This window comes from Oreochromis niloticus, linkage group LG13, assembly GCF_001858045.2.
Source record: "Oreochromis niloticus isolate F11D_XX linkage group LG13, O_niloticus_UMD_NMBU, whole genome shotgun sequence".
NCBI classification, from domain to species: Eukaryota; Metazoa; Chordata; class Actinopteri; order Cichliformes; family Cichlidae; genus Oreochromis; species Oreochromis niloticus.
This window is the reverse complement of record NC_031978.2, coordinates 25,685,047-25,702,028: the sequence shown is the minus strand read 5'-3', so window position 1 is coordinate 25,702,028 and position 16,982 is coordinate 25,685,047. Positions and strand designations below refer to the sequence as shown.

Sequence of the window (16,982 nt, the reverse complement as noted above, 5' to 3'; positions counted from 1 at the left end):
TCGACATTGTCTCTTGCACAAATTATTTCCTCCAGTTCACTTCAGAGTATTAGTCTTCTTAGGGGTTCAATTAATCAAAGGAAGCACAGTCCCATATGCCTCGGGAGGCTGACTTCGACTGACCCTGGCATCACAGCGGACGCTATACTTCATGATTTTGTTCAGGGAATTTTTTAAGGGTTGTAATTCACCGCTTTATTCTTGGAATAAATACCTACGACAATTGCAAATCATGTTGGATAAATGCCACTTGAAAATAAAATATTTTAGCAATCCTTGCCATTGCACGAATAGGACCCCCTAGAAATTATGACTATTATGGCGCTCTAAATACAGTATTAGGATTGACCCAATTTATCCTCCGTGAATTGAGTTATGCAACCTTATCTTCTTTATTTCCATTAACATAATTCTATCTTTATAGACCCGGTATTACCTGCTATTTAGGTAGACTCCAAGTTATTTTCTACAAGCTCACCTGTTGTTCTCATAGGGAAATCAATGCCTCTCTCTGGCGGTATAATAACATTCCCGCTGGAGAGTAACAGCTTAATTCACTCTTATCACTTTTGGTTGTCTGGCTTCCAGTCAAGCTGGGGTCCAAGAGGTGAAATGAGTTTGGCAACCTCAACTCCAGGCACGACAAGAGAACACACATCATGGTACAGTTAGTGGAAAAAGAGAGGGAAAATTGCCTGCATAAGCAGGAAAGATAGAGTTTCATCGTCATCCCACTAAAAACGCACACTCGTCTTTGGCAGACTTCAAACACTTAATCGGCAATCATTTTTCAATGAGCCCCAGAGGAGCACATTTTAGTGCTCCACCAAACAGTCTGCTGCTTTGTGCTCTCTAATCCCTCACGGTTATGCATCATGGGGAGCCAGTGGTCGTCCTTTAGGCGGAGGTTAACCCCCACCACACCCCCACCTCCAGACTCACAGACGAGCAGACAGACAGACCCGCAGAGCGGCTCTACTGCCTCTGCTCTGCTTCAGCCACAACATCTGTATCCATCAGGAAACACTCACTTTCTATTGGTGCAGCCCTCAAATTAAGGTTGTCTTTTGATCTGGAGGCTGGACGAAATGCAAATGAAACGTGATCCCATAAATGGCCATCTCATCTGCCTCGTTAGGCTCTATGAAGAGGTTTCACCAGCCCCCTTTTGGACGGAGCCCTGCCTCTTCTGGACTCGTATCACACATGTGACCGACTCACTTCAGAGACACCCCCCCCCCTCCCGACAGCAAACAACACCACAAACCTTTGAGTCCTGCCTTAGTCCCATTTCATCTTTTGCTTGTGTTCACTATCTGAGACATAGTGGTCCAGAAAAAAAAAAATCATATGCAAGGAGGCCAATATTCTAAACAGCACTTAACCTGGCCGGTGGAGGAGTGTATTTGTGTGATGAGAAAATCTCTAGGCTCGGGCTCCTTCTCATTAATGAGAAAAGATGAGCGTTCCCCACTGCAATTAAGAGTCAATCTCCTGCATTAACTCACCGCCCCACGGCCACACACACAGCACAAAGGCAACAGGCCATCCTCTGTCACTCATTTTTTCTGGGGTGAGCAGTGCAGAGAGCGCTCCCAAGATAGATTAAATTAGATGCTCTGTCCTTTTGGGCTCACCTGCTGAAACCTAAACTTGGCTGTGCAATGAATGCAATGAATCCGACTCTGTTTGACATTTGATCATGTCACTATGATCGTTTCAGTGTGGTGTCCCGAAGAATTGGATGCTTTAAAATCCTACACTAAAGACAAAAGGCCTTTAGTGTAGGACATTTCAACTTGAGGTAGAAGAAAAAGCACAGGTGTCACTAATAAAATCAAAGCTTCCTTTGTTCTATTCATGGCAGCGTCAGAGAGATTATTATTAAACTGGAGCAGAGGAATACATGGAATTCAGCCATCACTGTGTTATTATCTACACCTCTGCTTTTTCTAATACCATAAAATATTTGATCTAACATGGCGCCAACTTATCAATCAAAGGGTATCCTGTTGAAACCACGTCTGTGAGATATCAACCTTGTTTCAATTAAGAAGCGTTTTATTCACGATGAAACAAACTACTCCACCCACAATCCTAAACTGAAACAACTCTGATTGGTGGAGGTCACTCATAACAAAAAAAAAAAAGCAGCAATTTATCCATTTATATCAATTTATTTTGATACTTTACTGCACACACAACACGCATTATAAAATCTATTTAAACCTCTTATTGTACAACATGGTAAAAAGCATTAAACAGGCTGGAGGTCGTCAACTGAGAAATCTGGAATTAGTTCGCTGTTAAAAGTGATCATGTACCTTTATTTTCATTTTCCATTGTTTTTCCACCCAGATCAAATCTTTTCATCAAGCTTTTTATATAAGAACATTCTGAACCGTCAATGGACAAAATAAATAAGATATTAGCCCTTAAAACAGGAGTGGTCACTGTTGCTTTCTAGACAACTGGACATCTTTTTGCAGTCAGAGAGGTCTCCTCGTGCTAAAGAATGCAGGTACAGAGGCTTCACCGTCTTTTGTATACATTTTATCTGTAACTATAAAGCACAAAAGTAGCTATGAAACTGATAATAATTTTAAGGTGTGATTCCACGCTAGTTTATGGCTAGTACCACCAAATCTCAGTAGAGGGGTGGAACAGCTTCAAAATGAGATGTGAGAATAACACCACCTACATGCCTGTATGTGTAGAATAGAATAGACTAGAATAGCTCTTTATTGTCATTGTACATGTACAATAAAATAGTGGACAACCTTGTGCAAACAGACAAAGCAAGGACACTGTAGTAGCATCAAGGCTTCATATCGCTACTAATGTTCAAACGCCCTTTAATGCTCATAAGAGTCAAAGAAAACATGTTTCCATGTCCCTTCCATAGTCCCTCATTGCAGACTAACAGTGTCTCTTTTTTTAACACAGGTGTTAGCTGCACGTTGTAAAGAAATAAAGAAATAAAAATGAAAAGTGAGCCACTGTCACTGATAATGTTTTAGATGGTGTAACATTAAATGGAGAAGCAGGTTTGAAAAATACAGCTTTGTAATTTGAACAGCAAACATCTTTAAGTAGTCTGGGCACAATATTCATCAAACAAGATTACCACAGCACTCAGGGAGCCCGAAGCCCGGCGACAACAAACAGACAGTCATTTCAAAGACGAACTCACTGTAGGCGTGGTGGGAGAGAATCTCAGCAGAAATAGTGAGGATAAACGCCCCACTTGAAAAACCACCGTTCTGTTTATTATGTTACATCATCATCTCTGGCCGGAGTAGAGAACCAAACAGTGCTTGTGAATGTCTGGTGTGTGTATGTGTGTGTTTGTGGACATTGGAGTGGGGCGTGGGGGGGTATTCAAGAGCCTTGCAGAAAACAAGAAACATGCAGAGGGATAGAAGATTGGGTTGGGGTGGGGTGGGCTGGCATAATGAGTGACATATTGTGAAATCTTTACCTACAAAGCAGAGTCTTCTTCCATGCAAATGAGACTCGCTTGATAAGGATCTGTTTGATGGGACACATGCGGAATACGAGGCAGTTAATTCCCTCATTAGTATTCAACAGAGCTGATTGGCAAAGACCAGAGAGAGCCAGCCGGAGAGCAAGTCTGCAAAACCCAATATTGATTTGTTTAATGGTGTCAGGGAGTCAAAAATCACAAATCTCCTGTCAATTGTTTATGAGGTTGTTTAGCGGGCCAATGGATGCCCCTCGCTTAATTAATACCTCATTACGGAGATGTGATTATATGCTTGAACTGTTAATGGGGCCCCTGAATTTCAAAGACCACCATAAAAGGTGTTTTGACAAACAGAGCTGGGGAAAATGTGATATCTGATGAGCCTCAGCGTGTTTGTTGATTTGGGACTCTTTGTTTGTTTTCTTCCCTTTTTTTATGCTTCTATTATTCACGAGCCATCCGCGCTTCAAGGCTCGACATTTTCCTCTTCGGGTGCAATTTTGCTTTTTATCATTTGATAGCATAATAGTGTTTAACTGAAGTAAAACTAGTAGTCCCGTCCATCAAAGAACACGCAGCGTAAGTAAATAAAATAAGCTGGAAATCAATAGGCGGTTCATAGTAAAAGCATGCAAGCAAAACCTCAAGCAGAGGTCTGTGCACAGTAACAGCAGGAAATATATCTCAAAATTATTATTATTATTGTTATTAACCTAAAAAAAAAGCATCACAAATGCCTTTTTACAAATGGCAGAGAAGTGAGAGGGCTGAGGTTCACCTAAGCGAGCACACATGGCTGATCTGAAGGGCTCTCTATTTAAAGGCCCATAAAGAAAGTGATAATGGCATAGGTTTATGAGGACTCAGCCCAGTGAGACAGGCTGTTACGGCCGTGGCTGCTGTTGTTGTTATTCCCACTGTTCCTCGATGGCCAGTAAAGCGGAAAAATGGATCCCCACTTTGGGTTGAAATATGAAGCTGGGCTTATTCTCCCTCTCTTTCTCTTTTTGTGTGAAAGGCGCCCAGGCATTTGCCTGCATGGTTATGGAGGTAAATGCTCAGCTCCATGGCTGGGCTTCTGCACGGTTCCCCCCTCTATTTCATTCCCCCTGACAGGATTAGCAGGTCTCCAGTGTTAGAAATACATTAAGTGGACCTTTGCAGTCACTTATTATGCCTGATTATGCAGCTGGAATGGGGAAGGTAGGCTCTGTTTGTAGTTAAATAACTTCTCAGATGCTTTTTTTTTTTTTTTTACAGCAGCAATCTTCAAAGCATGAACGGGTCAGTGGCTCAGGCACAAAGCTGAGATTGATTTCCACCCTCCTACTCTTTGTTCCCGTGGTTTAAAGAGGACAGGTTCTACTAAATTAGTTTGTCCGTGTTATTAATGGAATAGTCAATTAAACTTCCCTACAGTGGTGTCATGGCAAAACAATGCAGCCACACAGCAATCCCACAGCAGCGGTTTGTACAGAAGGGTTAATGAAATGGTTAACTTATGCTGATGTATAGATGGGATTAGGATCCATCTGGGCAGCGTGCCACTCTATTAGTAAGAAGTCTACACTCTTGAAATACCACAGCGCCCTAACAGCTGTCCATTTTCTAGACCTACCCAGCAGTCTTCTGCAGAGTGATGCATTCTGGGATCTTCTCTGGTCACGGCGATATAATGCTGCACCGATCATTACCCAAGAGTGCAAACGTGCTTAATGTCGACTCCTCTTGTTTTGACAGCTGGGACAAAACAATTGGAGAGTTTCGAGCTAAAACAAGTAGAGAGCTCATGGAGCTCGAGAGAGAGTCCGTGAAATCAGCAGAGAAAGCTGACACTGATGAAGGGGGCGAGATATCATCAGAAAAGTTGACTTAACAGCGAGAAGGTTTATGTTTAGGTGTTTGCGTCCATGAGGAAAATGGAGGGTGGGTGCTTGGGTCAAGATGCAACCTCTGAGGCTGAAAGAAATTATACTTTCATAAAAATGCAGTTCCTGACCACTTGAATGACCACTTGGAGTCCCATGTTAATAAACTTTGGAGCAGAAAAAAAGTTTATAGCCTGGTAATATCTTCTACTGATGATTTCTCCCTTTGTGACAACATTACGTGGGTGATTCTTTTCTAACTCCAAGCTTTTTGATTCATTTCAGTCCTCATGTTATGTATTGTTATTTGAGTAACCGCTGGAAGTTGGTTGGTACCTTTGTGGAATGGTAATATAAATATAAATGCTTGCTGTGTGGTTAACTGTACTCACAGCCCACACAGGAAGTATGGACTCCAGTTTTGGTGAGTGAAATTCTGGTATTTTATTTGCATCTTACCATTAATTAAATGGGCTCGTTCTTATATTGCACTTTTCTACTCTAACTAAGCGCATGTTACTACAAGCCAAATTCACCCAATCACCCTTTTTCTATACCTAAGTACCTTCTCTCACATTCACACACACACACTCAAACACTGATGGATGCACTGGGGGCAAAGTCAGTATCAGTATCTTGCCCAACGATACTTGGACATGCTGGAGAAGGCAGGAGGTGAACCACCAAATTTCTGATTGGTAGATTTCCCACTTTACCTTCTAAGCTAAAGCCACCTTAGCAAACCAAAGACTCCTAGGTATGAGGTATTTCTGACACACCCAAAGAATTTTACAAGGCGAGCTAGATGATATATTTTTATTCCATCCTTTTGTCCAAAAATCGTCACTTGTGGCTCCAAAAAGCAAAGATAATGCTGAAATTGAGACTTTAAAGTGAGACCAATAGGTCTCCAATAGTGTAAACCAATAGGCCACGCCCATATTCTGTATGGAGCGCAGGGCAGCGGTCCCCAACCTTTTTTGCGCAACGGTTCGGTTTAATGTCAGACAATATTTTCACGGACCGGCCTTTAAGCTGTCGCGGATAAATACAACAAAATAAAATTATACGACCAAGACAAAATCTGTGGTATTTTGTAAATATAATAATAAACGCGAATTCACTGTGTAATTGTGTAACTTTATTAGCAGCCAACAACATTGACATCCTCCTCTCTGTCCCAAAATGCTCTCTGGTCGCTATGGTAACGGGTAAATATTTCTTTCAAAATAAGACGCACAACTGCAACACAGGAAAAGACCCAGGGGAACCGAGTTAACAATAAAAACCCTGAAAACCATAAATTTCACGCCTCAACTCTCGTGGCCTGGTACCAAACGACTCACAGACCGGTACCAGTCCGTGGCCCGGGTGTTGGGGACCGCTGGTTTAGCGTAGAGAGGCAGGCGAGCTGTGTCACTGCTTAGACTGTCCAAAATATTATGAAAACCTGTCCTGTGTTTTTCCTACTTACTTGAGTTATTTTCTGTAACACCAGCAAAATTTGCCATTTTGTTATTCATTCATTATCTGTGACAATGTAAATGATTCATCACATTTAAAATGGCTCCCCAAGGTGAACAGAACGCCGGCACGATGTGAATGAAATCATGGGCATTTAGGTCACGGCCCAGTTCCCTTGGCTCAAAATTCCAGTATGAGTATGAGAGGCAGAGCAGAGGGAAAATTAGTCTTCCTCACTTGATGGCTGTTACACTTGGCCATTTCCTGACCCACTGTGAATAAAGCTCCAATTTATGGCAATTATCTATGTTAAAGACAGCACCCATACAAATTAGAAATAATGCCAGAGGTGATGAGAAAGCTGAAATGTCTATTATCATATTCTTTAGCTAGAATACCTCACATGTATAGCATAGTATAGCTAAAAATGACCTGCGCACGTTATCTTTAAGGCAAGCTATGCTATAGCTAAATTGATAACGTTTCTATTTATGCACTCAGAGAAATGGCGCATTTGTGGCAGCAGAGCGGGTACGAGAAAGGAACAGCTCCCCCGGAACAGCTGACACAAGTGATCCGTTATTTCTTGGAGGGAAGGTCACACGGGGCCTCCACACATCACACACCTCAGGCCATGACCACTCACCGACGCCCTCCCCATCCTGGGCCCGGCCCTGTCACATCTGGCTCCGAAGACCTGGGACGATTTCTTTCCCCTATTCAAAATGCACCAGTGGTTCCCATTTAACACCTGTTCGCCCTAATTTCCATTTTCAGGGACGTTGTGGATTTCAAATCATTTATCACTTCCCAAAGTGCTTCCACATGTGCGCTGCTTTTCCCAGTGTGCGGAGTTCCTGCCTCCGGCCAACCTTTTCCAAATGTATTAAAATTCAGTTTGGTCCAAAGAAGTTCAGACACTGATGTTTCATTGTGGTGATGTCTGGTAATTATTAGTGTAAATTACAGCCCCGGCATGTGACTTGACAGGGTGGACTCTATGTTTAAAAACGAGAGATGGGGCGAGGAGGTAGGGCCAAGGTGGTCTGTCACGCTTTGCACACTTTTGTAACAGTGTGCCCCAACACCGGGATGTCAGTCAGACTGAAACAGTTTCGCCACCGTGCAAAACACTTGTGTGGTTAGGGACCTGAGAGGGTCCACCGGGGGCCACTGTGGGGCGACCGGGCAAAGGCTGTGTCAAAAGTACTCCACTGTGAAGGAAAGACTCCCACATTGAGCTCTGATGAACATTAAATACCAACTGCAGTCCGGCTGATATCCAAGGTCAGAGTTCATATTGTGAAACCAGGATTAGATCTCAAAGTGGAAAACAATTTGAATAAAAGTGAAATCAGATTACGTCTTGAGGCTCTTTGGTCAACAGTCCCTAAGCCCCAGCAGCACACCAGCTTGTATAATTGGCTGTGACACAATGGGGTGGGAGACACGCAACCCACTTGTAAAAAGTGTAATATGATTATGTCGTGCATATAGCTGAAAGACGTGGTGTAGTATCAACCTGTAGCAGCACCTCCCACGTCTAAAAGTCTGCGTCATTACATATGCAGCTGAGTTTGAGCTCAGAAAAAAGTTCCAAAAACAAAAAAGGAAAAAAAGAAAAAGAAAAAACTGTAGGGGACTAATTGTGTTGTCAGTATATTAACTAATAAGCAAAATTCATGTTAGGTAATGAGAACCTTATCGTCACCACATTTTCATGTTCAAGGGCATGCGCTACAGAAAGGGGGGTAAAGAAAAAAAAAAGATATTTCCACAAATGCACACATGCACAAAGAAATTTAATCGAATTTAAAAAGGAAACTGCAAAATTGGTGTTTACAAAGTAAGGGTTTTTTTTCTTTTTTTCTTTTTTGATGCACTGAGCTCCATCTTCAAGTGGGGAATGTTTGAAACTGTACTGTAAGTGCGCTTAATTAAAGTGGGCTGTGAAAATGTGCACTAATCAGATATGGTTGGTAACAAAGTCCATGAAATTACTAATTAGAATTTCATTAAAAGGTACCGCTTTATCATCTGAGGAAATCGTAACCTTTAAAACGCTTTCAGGAAGGCAGTATGCCTCTTTAAATGGGCTAAAAGAGAGAAACGGCTGGCTTTTGATGTAATATCTCATTTAGGATTTGAGCTAAATTGGACCATTTAAACATGTCATTGTTTTGGACGTAATTTATCAGACTAATTAATGACAGTTATTGCCTGGGTTGGGCGACTGAAAGAACACCAGGCTCCTGCAGGAGGAGATCACACAGACAGACGTTAAAACACACCATTAGGAAGCATTTGCCCTCTTTTTTCTTCTTCTTAATTTCTCGTGCTGTTAGGCTACCTCACGTTGTGTCACATTTCAACTGTCATGGCAAGTACAGAAGACATAGAGTTGTTCGGTTTTGCAATTTCCTGTGTTTTTATTGTGGTTAGAAGTACAATTCAGTATAATACAGCTCACTGAGACTAAATATTCCTCAAAGATTTATGCAGCAAATGCCCCATTTTGCATTCCAACCTGTTAAGTAGTTTAAAAATTGTATCATATACAGACAGTGTACTGTGTCATCCACATGACCACTTGCCTGATTACTGTTTCTTCCATCAGTTGGTCAGGATGTTAGCTGAAGGGATCATATGTCAGCACTCAGGCCTGTTTATCCAATGGACAGGCCCTGGAAGAACAGACAATCTGTTCTACAACTAATGACTGCTTGATTTAAGCGCCACAGAGTTCACTCTTTTCTACACAGACCCAGAAGAACAGAGAATTACACGCAAACTGTCGACACTGAGAAGATATGTGTAGAAAGCTGATTAGTTGATAGTTCGCTCCGGTAACACCCATGAGTCAGAGGTGAGCGCGGGTGAAAAGTGAAAAGTAATACTGTAGGCTTCCCTTGTGTCATGCCCTCTGCAGAGGTGGAGGCCTGCTGCAGATGTTGAGGAGGAAAAGCCGGCAGAGCCGAGAGGTGGAATATGGGGGCAGGAATTGTCGGCTTTACTTGGACGTGGCTAAAATCTCTCCTCGCTTCTTGATCGAGTTTAAATAAAATCCAAAAAGTGATCTGGAACTCGATCGGATGCGGGGTTTTCGTTAATTTAACTGCGAGTATGGTGCAAAACAAGGCATGTTGGGAATGCAGCTGTTTAATTTGCCCCTGCGGGCTTCATAAAACTTTGCTTTTCAAATACCAACGATGGTGGCAACATTCTGTCCTACTGTCAGCATGTGTACACATGTAACAAAGCAGCAGGCGTTTCCAGTGCAACATAAATTTTCTCCACGATGAGTTGCAACGTTTTGAGAAAGGATATGTTAATAAAAACACAGGTCTTCAGTTTTTTTTTATTTGAAATTTTAAAAAATATCGTCAAATCGACTCAAAAAATATAGAAAGACAAAAAAGCTGCTAAAAAATGATGAGCACAGACAATTTAATTGATTATACTTGATGCCTGAAGTGGGCCACTGTTGTTAGGCTGATTCGTGGCATACCCTGGTTCCTCAAGTGGAGGCTAATTTGCACCTTTGCTTGGGTGACACTTAGGCATTAGCCTGTGAGTGTGTCAGTACCTGTAATTAAAGCAGATGGTCAAATAACCCTGCTAACAAAGTAGGGCCTCTGCACGGTCCTAATTCCCTGCCCGTTTGCAGAGGCGAGCTGTGCCGCTTTCAATTCCCCCTGCAAGTTGTTACAGAGAAGTTGTTGTTTTTTCACTCGGTTTGGGCCTCATTAAAGCTGTGGTTACAATTAAGGCGTACAGTCAATGGTGCTGGTTTAGAACAACAGAGAGGACGTTTCGGCGACAGCCTCTGTGACACGCCAGCTTTGACCTTAAATGACTTTAAATGAAGCTTGTTAATACCGAGCTGCCTAATCTCCACGGCACAGGTACTCCTGGTGAATGAGCTTCAATCAGCCCCCCAAAAGAAAGGGTCATTCCCCACAATCACTTGTTTTTTTTAATTATACAGTGAGAAGGAAAAAAAAAATTTAAAATAACAAGTACACCATGGGAGGTCACTAAATTAAAGGCGTGACAGATCTGTAGTGTGTGGTTAAGCTTGTATTTGAAAATAACCCAGTAAGATTCCTATTAGGCTATTTTCTCTTAACTACTTCCAAATTTGCGTTCCTTCCCCCTTAAATTGTGAGATGTCTTTAAAAGCACCACACTGAGATATGTGCTAAATACCAGCTGAGTAAAAAAAAAAAAAATCCCCATATCTGTCTTAAAAGGGATCATGGAGTATAATCATCATTTTACAATTGGAACACATGCTGTAATAGTGCATTCAGCAGTCCTGTGCAGTCTCTATACTTTCTGACATGATACTACAGCACATAATGCAGCCTGTAATTATCTGTTTCCTGAAGGTGGAGGGCTGCGTAAAACTGCCATGAGCTCCAGTGTGCCTTTCATAAAACGCTTTTCTCCTCTTTGGCAGTCACTCGCACAGACTGACTCACTGGGCTTCGACAGGGAACTTAAGCAGGTTCACACCAGGAGGGGCTGTAGTACAGCAGCCATCTGGTTAGGAGAACAAAGACGGGTAAAACATACAGTGCACACCTACGAGCGAATGACTGTACAACCTGCTCTTTTTTTTCTCGCTTAACTTATTCGTTCATCTGAGACAGGCGGTGCTGTTTTGCGACTCCCGTCAAGGCAGCTTAACTTAGTTTAGCCCAGGTTTCTACACCAGACCTTAACTTGACCCCCCTCATCCCCACAGACAACCGCGAACAGCCCAGAACACATGATATGCATATCTTTGAGCAGCGTCAGATTAAAGTGCCTAAATAAACATAATCAGCACAGGCGATACTGCTGTTGTCCACTGCCTTATCTAAAAATACTCTGGTGAGACGTCATCATCCTGCTACACAGATTTGTGGAGGTATTGAAGCGCTTTCTTAATGATACAGCAAATGAAGGCAGGGAGGAACTCTGTGCATGTGTGTGTGTGTGAGTGCGGGTGCTTGTGGTGGTGGAGGTAGAGCAGGAGGAGAGAAAGAGAGGGTAAAAAACATTAATTATTAGCCCCAGTGGGATCTCTTATATTCTGTCTAGCCTGGACAACACCAATTAATACAGCAATTATTATCCTGGCCCGTAGCACAGGGTTGACTAAGCTGGCTTGCCTTCTGACGATTATGGCGTGAGGGGGAGCAGCAGAAGAGAGGCATGCTGGAGCGAGATTATTCATCTCACACTAAACCCCTGCTTTTATGATGCATGGTTGATGGGGGAGATAGAGCCAAAGAGTAATTTAGTCTGCAAATTTCAACTCAGCATTACCAGCAACACAATCTCCCTATAGATTAATTTCTGTTGGGTGTCATCTTTAGGGGTGTAGGGGAGCACCAGCACGATAAAGAACGAACTGCGCAGACATTTTTCTCGTCTTTCGCCCTCCTCCAGAGTAACAAGCAGGCCTAAAGCTGTACTTTAAAGTCTGAGACCCTCCAGATCCTGTGTGACAGGTGCACAGTTCACAGTGCTACTTCTCTTCTCATACCCCCGAGGTCTTATTCTAGGCTGTGACCCAGCCCTGCACTGCATTCATTTCCTAAACATTGTCTTCTCCCCCTCCCCTCCCTCTCCCTCTCTCTCTCTTTCTTTCTTGGCCCCGATTCCTCACCAGTGGACACAGATGTAAGCAATAGCTCCACCTAGTTTCTGCAGCGCCGCTCTCGCCCGAGCACTCCTTTTGAGAGCGGCGCAGACGAGTGAATGAGGCTCGGCTGGGAGAGGATCTGCCGTTTCAAATAAAATACTGCTCCCATATTATCCCCCCTACTCGAGTCAAATTATCCACTGTGCTCTATTCTTCCTCATCATCTGTTTGGACAGGAGAGCTCTCTGTCTCTCTTGTTCTATTTTTGCGCCTCCTCATCCCCGTCCCCGCTCTCCTGCGGTGACAGCCCTTGCAGGAGCATCTTAAGCACATATACCCCTTTTCCCCACAGCCACTGTAAAATCTGTGCTGACAGCCAATGAAAACAACACGGATGCTTGCATGTTATCTTGACATGGCCATGTTAAGCTCCGCTCTCATGATGCTAAATGGTCGTCATAAACCTTTTAAGATGTGCGCGGCCTAATATGGACTTTTATAAAAACATTATGCTGTGTAATATGTTTAGGTTCAGCGAGGACATACAGTAGGCAGCCGGCGCTCGGTGTCGCGGAGCTCAAAAGTCAGGCACGTTAACCAAACAATGAGCGCGCTGTATTCAGAAAGAACCAGCAAGGTGTTCACACAGATGCACATTCTCACCTCTGAATGTAGCATTTTTCATCTTTCTGCAGATTTTCATTCAGAAGTGTTTTGTATGTTTAAAGTAATCGAGTATTGATATGATTTTTTTCCTATGTTTCACTGTCTCGTCCTCTCTAATCTATCTTTGCTTTTCTATGGCATCAATTGACAAAACAATTACAGTCTACAGGATCTTGTCTAACAAGCCCTTGGAGTACTAAGAATGATTAGATGGCGGGTATTACATGAGGAACCCATCTCTGGATTAGTGATGAACACAATAAATTCTGAAATAAGTGGAGGAATATGTACATCCCTTTCATGGAAGACGCTTAGGTGATTGCTGCCACGAGAGGATTTGTCAGCATAACACAGGATCTCAAACAATAACGTGTGTGTGATAGGACACCATGGAACACATTCACAGCTGAATTCGCTGCCTGTTGTGTAAATGGATTTCTCCTCCATGAAACCGAGTGAAGGGCCAGAAAGAATGCTGCTCGGTTTCATCATCATTTAGTTGAATACATTAAGCCATCCTCACCATCATCATCCTCAAAATTCAAGAGAAAACAGCCCATAGGCTTTCAAAATGTTTTTTTTTTTAAAGGCATTAATGTTAGCCTCCAACAGATCACAGGTTTCAGCTAGCATTCTGTTGTGTGCTACATGTTCTTTCCAGTAGCGCCGTCATTTATTTACAGGGGTGTTGTGTTGCCTTTCAGTACAGAAAAGCAGCCAGGCCTCTAAGAGGAGGCGCTGTCATTGTCACTGCGAGGTGTAGGATAACAGCTCTTGAGCAGGTTGTAATTAGAGTGGCTGAGGTGTAATGAGGGTGCAAGATTCCTGCTCCTGAAGCCGATGCCAAACTGGACAGGGGTGCCAATGGCACATCACTGAATGGCATCCCAGCCAAACCGCGGTCACCACCTCACTGTCTCCTTGTGACTTAGAGCAGCGTGGTGGACACCTGACAGACGCCTGCAGCATATCAAAAGCGCTTTTTCACAACAGCTTCTCGACTAAACTGGAGAGTTCGCCACAGGTGGTAGTGATAATAATAATAATAAGCCTACGGAATAATAATAGAGTTATTAAAGCGATTCTCAAGTGGGGAACAGAGGCAGTGCTTTGGCACCAAAGCTATGCAAGACGTGAAAGAATTTGTGGTTTACTGATTGACTCGTAATGAAAACGTTTGTTCTCCACGGGTGTTGTTTGAAAACACAACATTTCACGGCCAACTCCTCTCTTCCTATGGTCACATTTTAACTTATGTTCACAAGACGTGTACAGTACACCTCCCCGCACACACACGCGTGCGCCCAGCACAGCACGTACAACCACACGCGCCTCTTTTTGCACTCTTGGCAAAATGAAAACTTCTGTCGGAGTCAGATTGAAATTTATATCAGTTTGTCAGGCGCAAGCCAAAAATGATCTTACTGCACATTATTTCGATAAGTTTGGTGCCAGAGATAGAGAAGAAATGGAGGAAAGAGGGAGGAAAGTACCCCACACTCCACACAGCAGATAAGTGCAGAAGCCAAGATTCCTCTCGCTGCTCCATCAGTAAGTGCTCAACCTGACCCTAGAAAAAAAAAAACCCTTTTGGTGGAGATGCTTCTTTGCATAATATTCCACCCCTAGCTACACTCTGTAAAGTGCAGACACTGTTTTCAGGGAAGAAAAAGCATCAATCACTCTCAAATTTTTCAAAAACAATCCAGCCGCACGGTGGGGTGTGTTTATTCAATGCTCAAACAGCACTGAGCTAATTCCCCACTGTACACACATATTTATTGTATGTGGGTGTGAGCCCATCGCTAGCTGTGATGTGCCAGGAGTTTGTCAAAGTACAAACTGCTACTACTGTACGTGATTGAACTTTTAAATTAGTTTGTGAGCAGTTCTCCATCTGACACTTTGGAGACAACACAGCTGAGGAATCGTAATGAGACAAAAGGAGGGGGGGTGGTAGAAAAAAGTGTTATGTCAATAATGTGTTGACATATCATTTTCCTCCCTTGTTTATTTATTTTTTTAATGAGGAAGGAGTCTTTATCTGCGGCTGAACCACCACCATGAAATTCTTTCTTACTGTCTGCGGAGTCAAACACAGTGTAACACAGTTACACCGTGTCAGAGCTGCAGCGCCGAGCAATGGGACTCATTACTGCTCTGCTAGAGAACATAACCACAATAAAACCACCACTTTCCACGAGGGCAGGCAGCAGGGGCAGTTCCTTTATTTGCGTCCGGCTCCGAGGGCAAAGAAGTGGGCGAGCTGCGGTTTTGCTGACTGGGTCAAGCCATGGTTGACTTTTAGAGTACTCTATTGTTGTAGAATATGAAATACTATTACATAAAGATGACGCCAAGCTAATAATGAATGTATTCCTTGTTTTATTTCGTTTTTAAGTAATGCATAATATTCGTGGGTACAGCTAGAACAGCACGTAACGGCATCTGGAGTAAACTAGAGCCGAGAAGTCTGGCGAGCCAGTCGGGGACAGGCATTTATCCCAAAGTCCTGTTGGGCTAGTGGGAGCAGACCCCCACAGGCCATAAACTCCATAATGTAGGCCATCACAGCAGCTAGTCCATGTAAGTCTGACTTCTGAGGGGCCTCCAAAATACCACTGCAGCGCTTTCATTTCCCCACCGCTCGCTAGGCAGCCGCAAGAATGTCAATACAAATGAAAGAATGTCTCAGGAAACTGTCCTGAGGATTAATCAACACCTGCACTCCTTGGATATGGATTCACAAATCGCTCTAGACTAACAGACAGTGCAAGTCAAGGGAAGAGTTTGTATTTATCATGTCATAAACAGAAACAGACAAAGATTGTTGTGTATATGATGGCAGATACACAGAAAGTATGATTACTATGTTAAATACTCTACAATGGAATTTTACTACGGGTGAAAAAATATTTTTGAACTAACACGTTGAGAAGAATATTTTGGATTATTGTCAGTGTTTCATTTGTCTGTGTGTCAGTTTGAGGGTAAATCTAATAAAGTGCACTTTGAAAGAAATTTGACAAATTAATGTAAAATTGGAAACAAAAGACTCCAAACCACAGGTGTGAAATATCAATTCTAGTGGAGGAAAAAACACTAAACTTTAAAATATGGCAAAGTAGGACCATTAAATCATCACAAAACAAACACAAAACAATTTTTAATTTACTCATTCAAAAAATGAGAAAAAATTACTCTCAAATTAACTCACTGTTGCCCTGATGTTCAGTATAATTAAGCACATTCTGACATTTCCTGTCAACATAGCAATTTGAATTTTCATTTCTGTCTTTTTTTAATCATACCACCGTTTACCTTCTTCTTCCCGTGACCCTTAAACGGCGATGATTTTTGCACAATCCCCTCCAAAAGGTCTGCACACACACGGGAGAATGACAGGTATCACAAATGTGCTTATTAGTGCTTACATCTCTCACACTCACACTTCTTATAATGAACTCATTTTGCTGCATTAGCGCAGCGAACACTTAGCGACCTAACACTAACTAATACACAGCTATGTTTTCCGTGCCGATACGTGAGAGCAGATGATGTCTTGAGGTGATAATGACCAAGTCGGGGTAATTGCTCTGCCAGTAGGAGACCTGTAATCACTGGCGGTGTGATTATGTAATGGACCTCGCTGATACGGAACAGGTGAACTGGGAGCAAGTCGATTTACTGAAAGGATCCACAACAGGGACTTCATTTACATGCCTGCAACAATCAAGATTGCGATGCTATTAAGACAACAAAGTATGCACACCCAGATGAATGTTTACATCCCTGTTATTGCTATTAACAGACAGAAATATTAGAAATTCATATGATCACAGTATGCTGATGTTTATTATCA

At 42.6% G+C, this 16,982-nt stretch overlaps 1 long non-coding RNA gene across 2 annotated transcripts in view; it reads right to left on the bottom strand.

Annotated features, from left to right (window-relative positions):
- The window catches only part of LOC102078348 (uncharacterized), a 95,994-nt gene that overhangs the window by 38,216 nt on the left and 40,796 nt on the right, over positions 1 to 16,982 (bottom strand). The window lies entirely within an intron of this gene.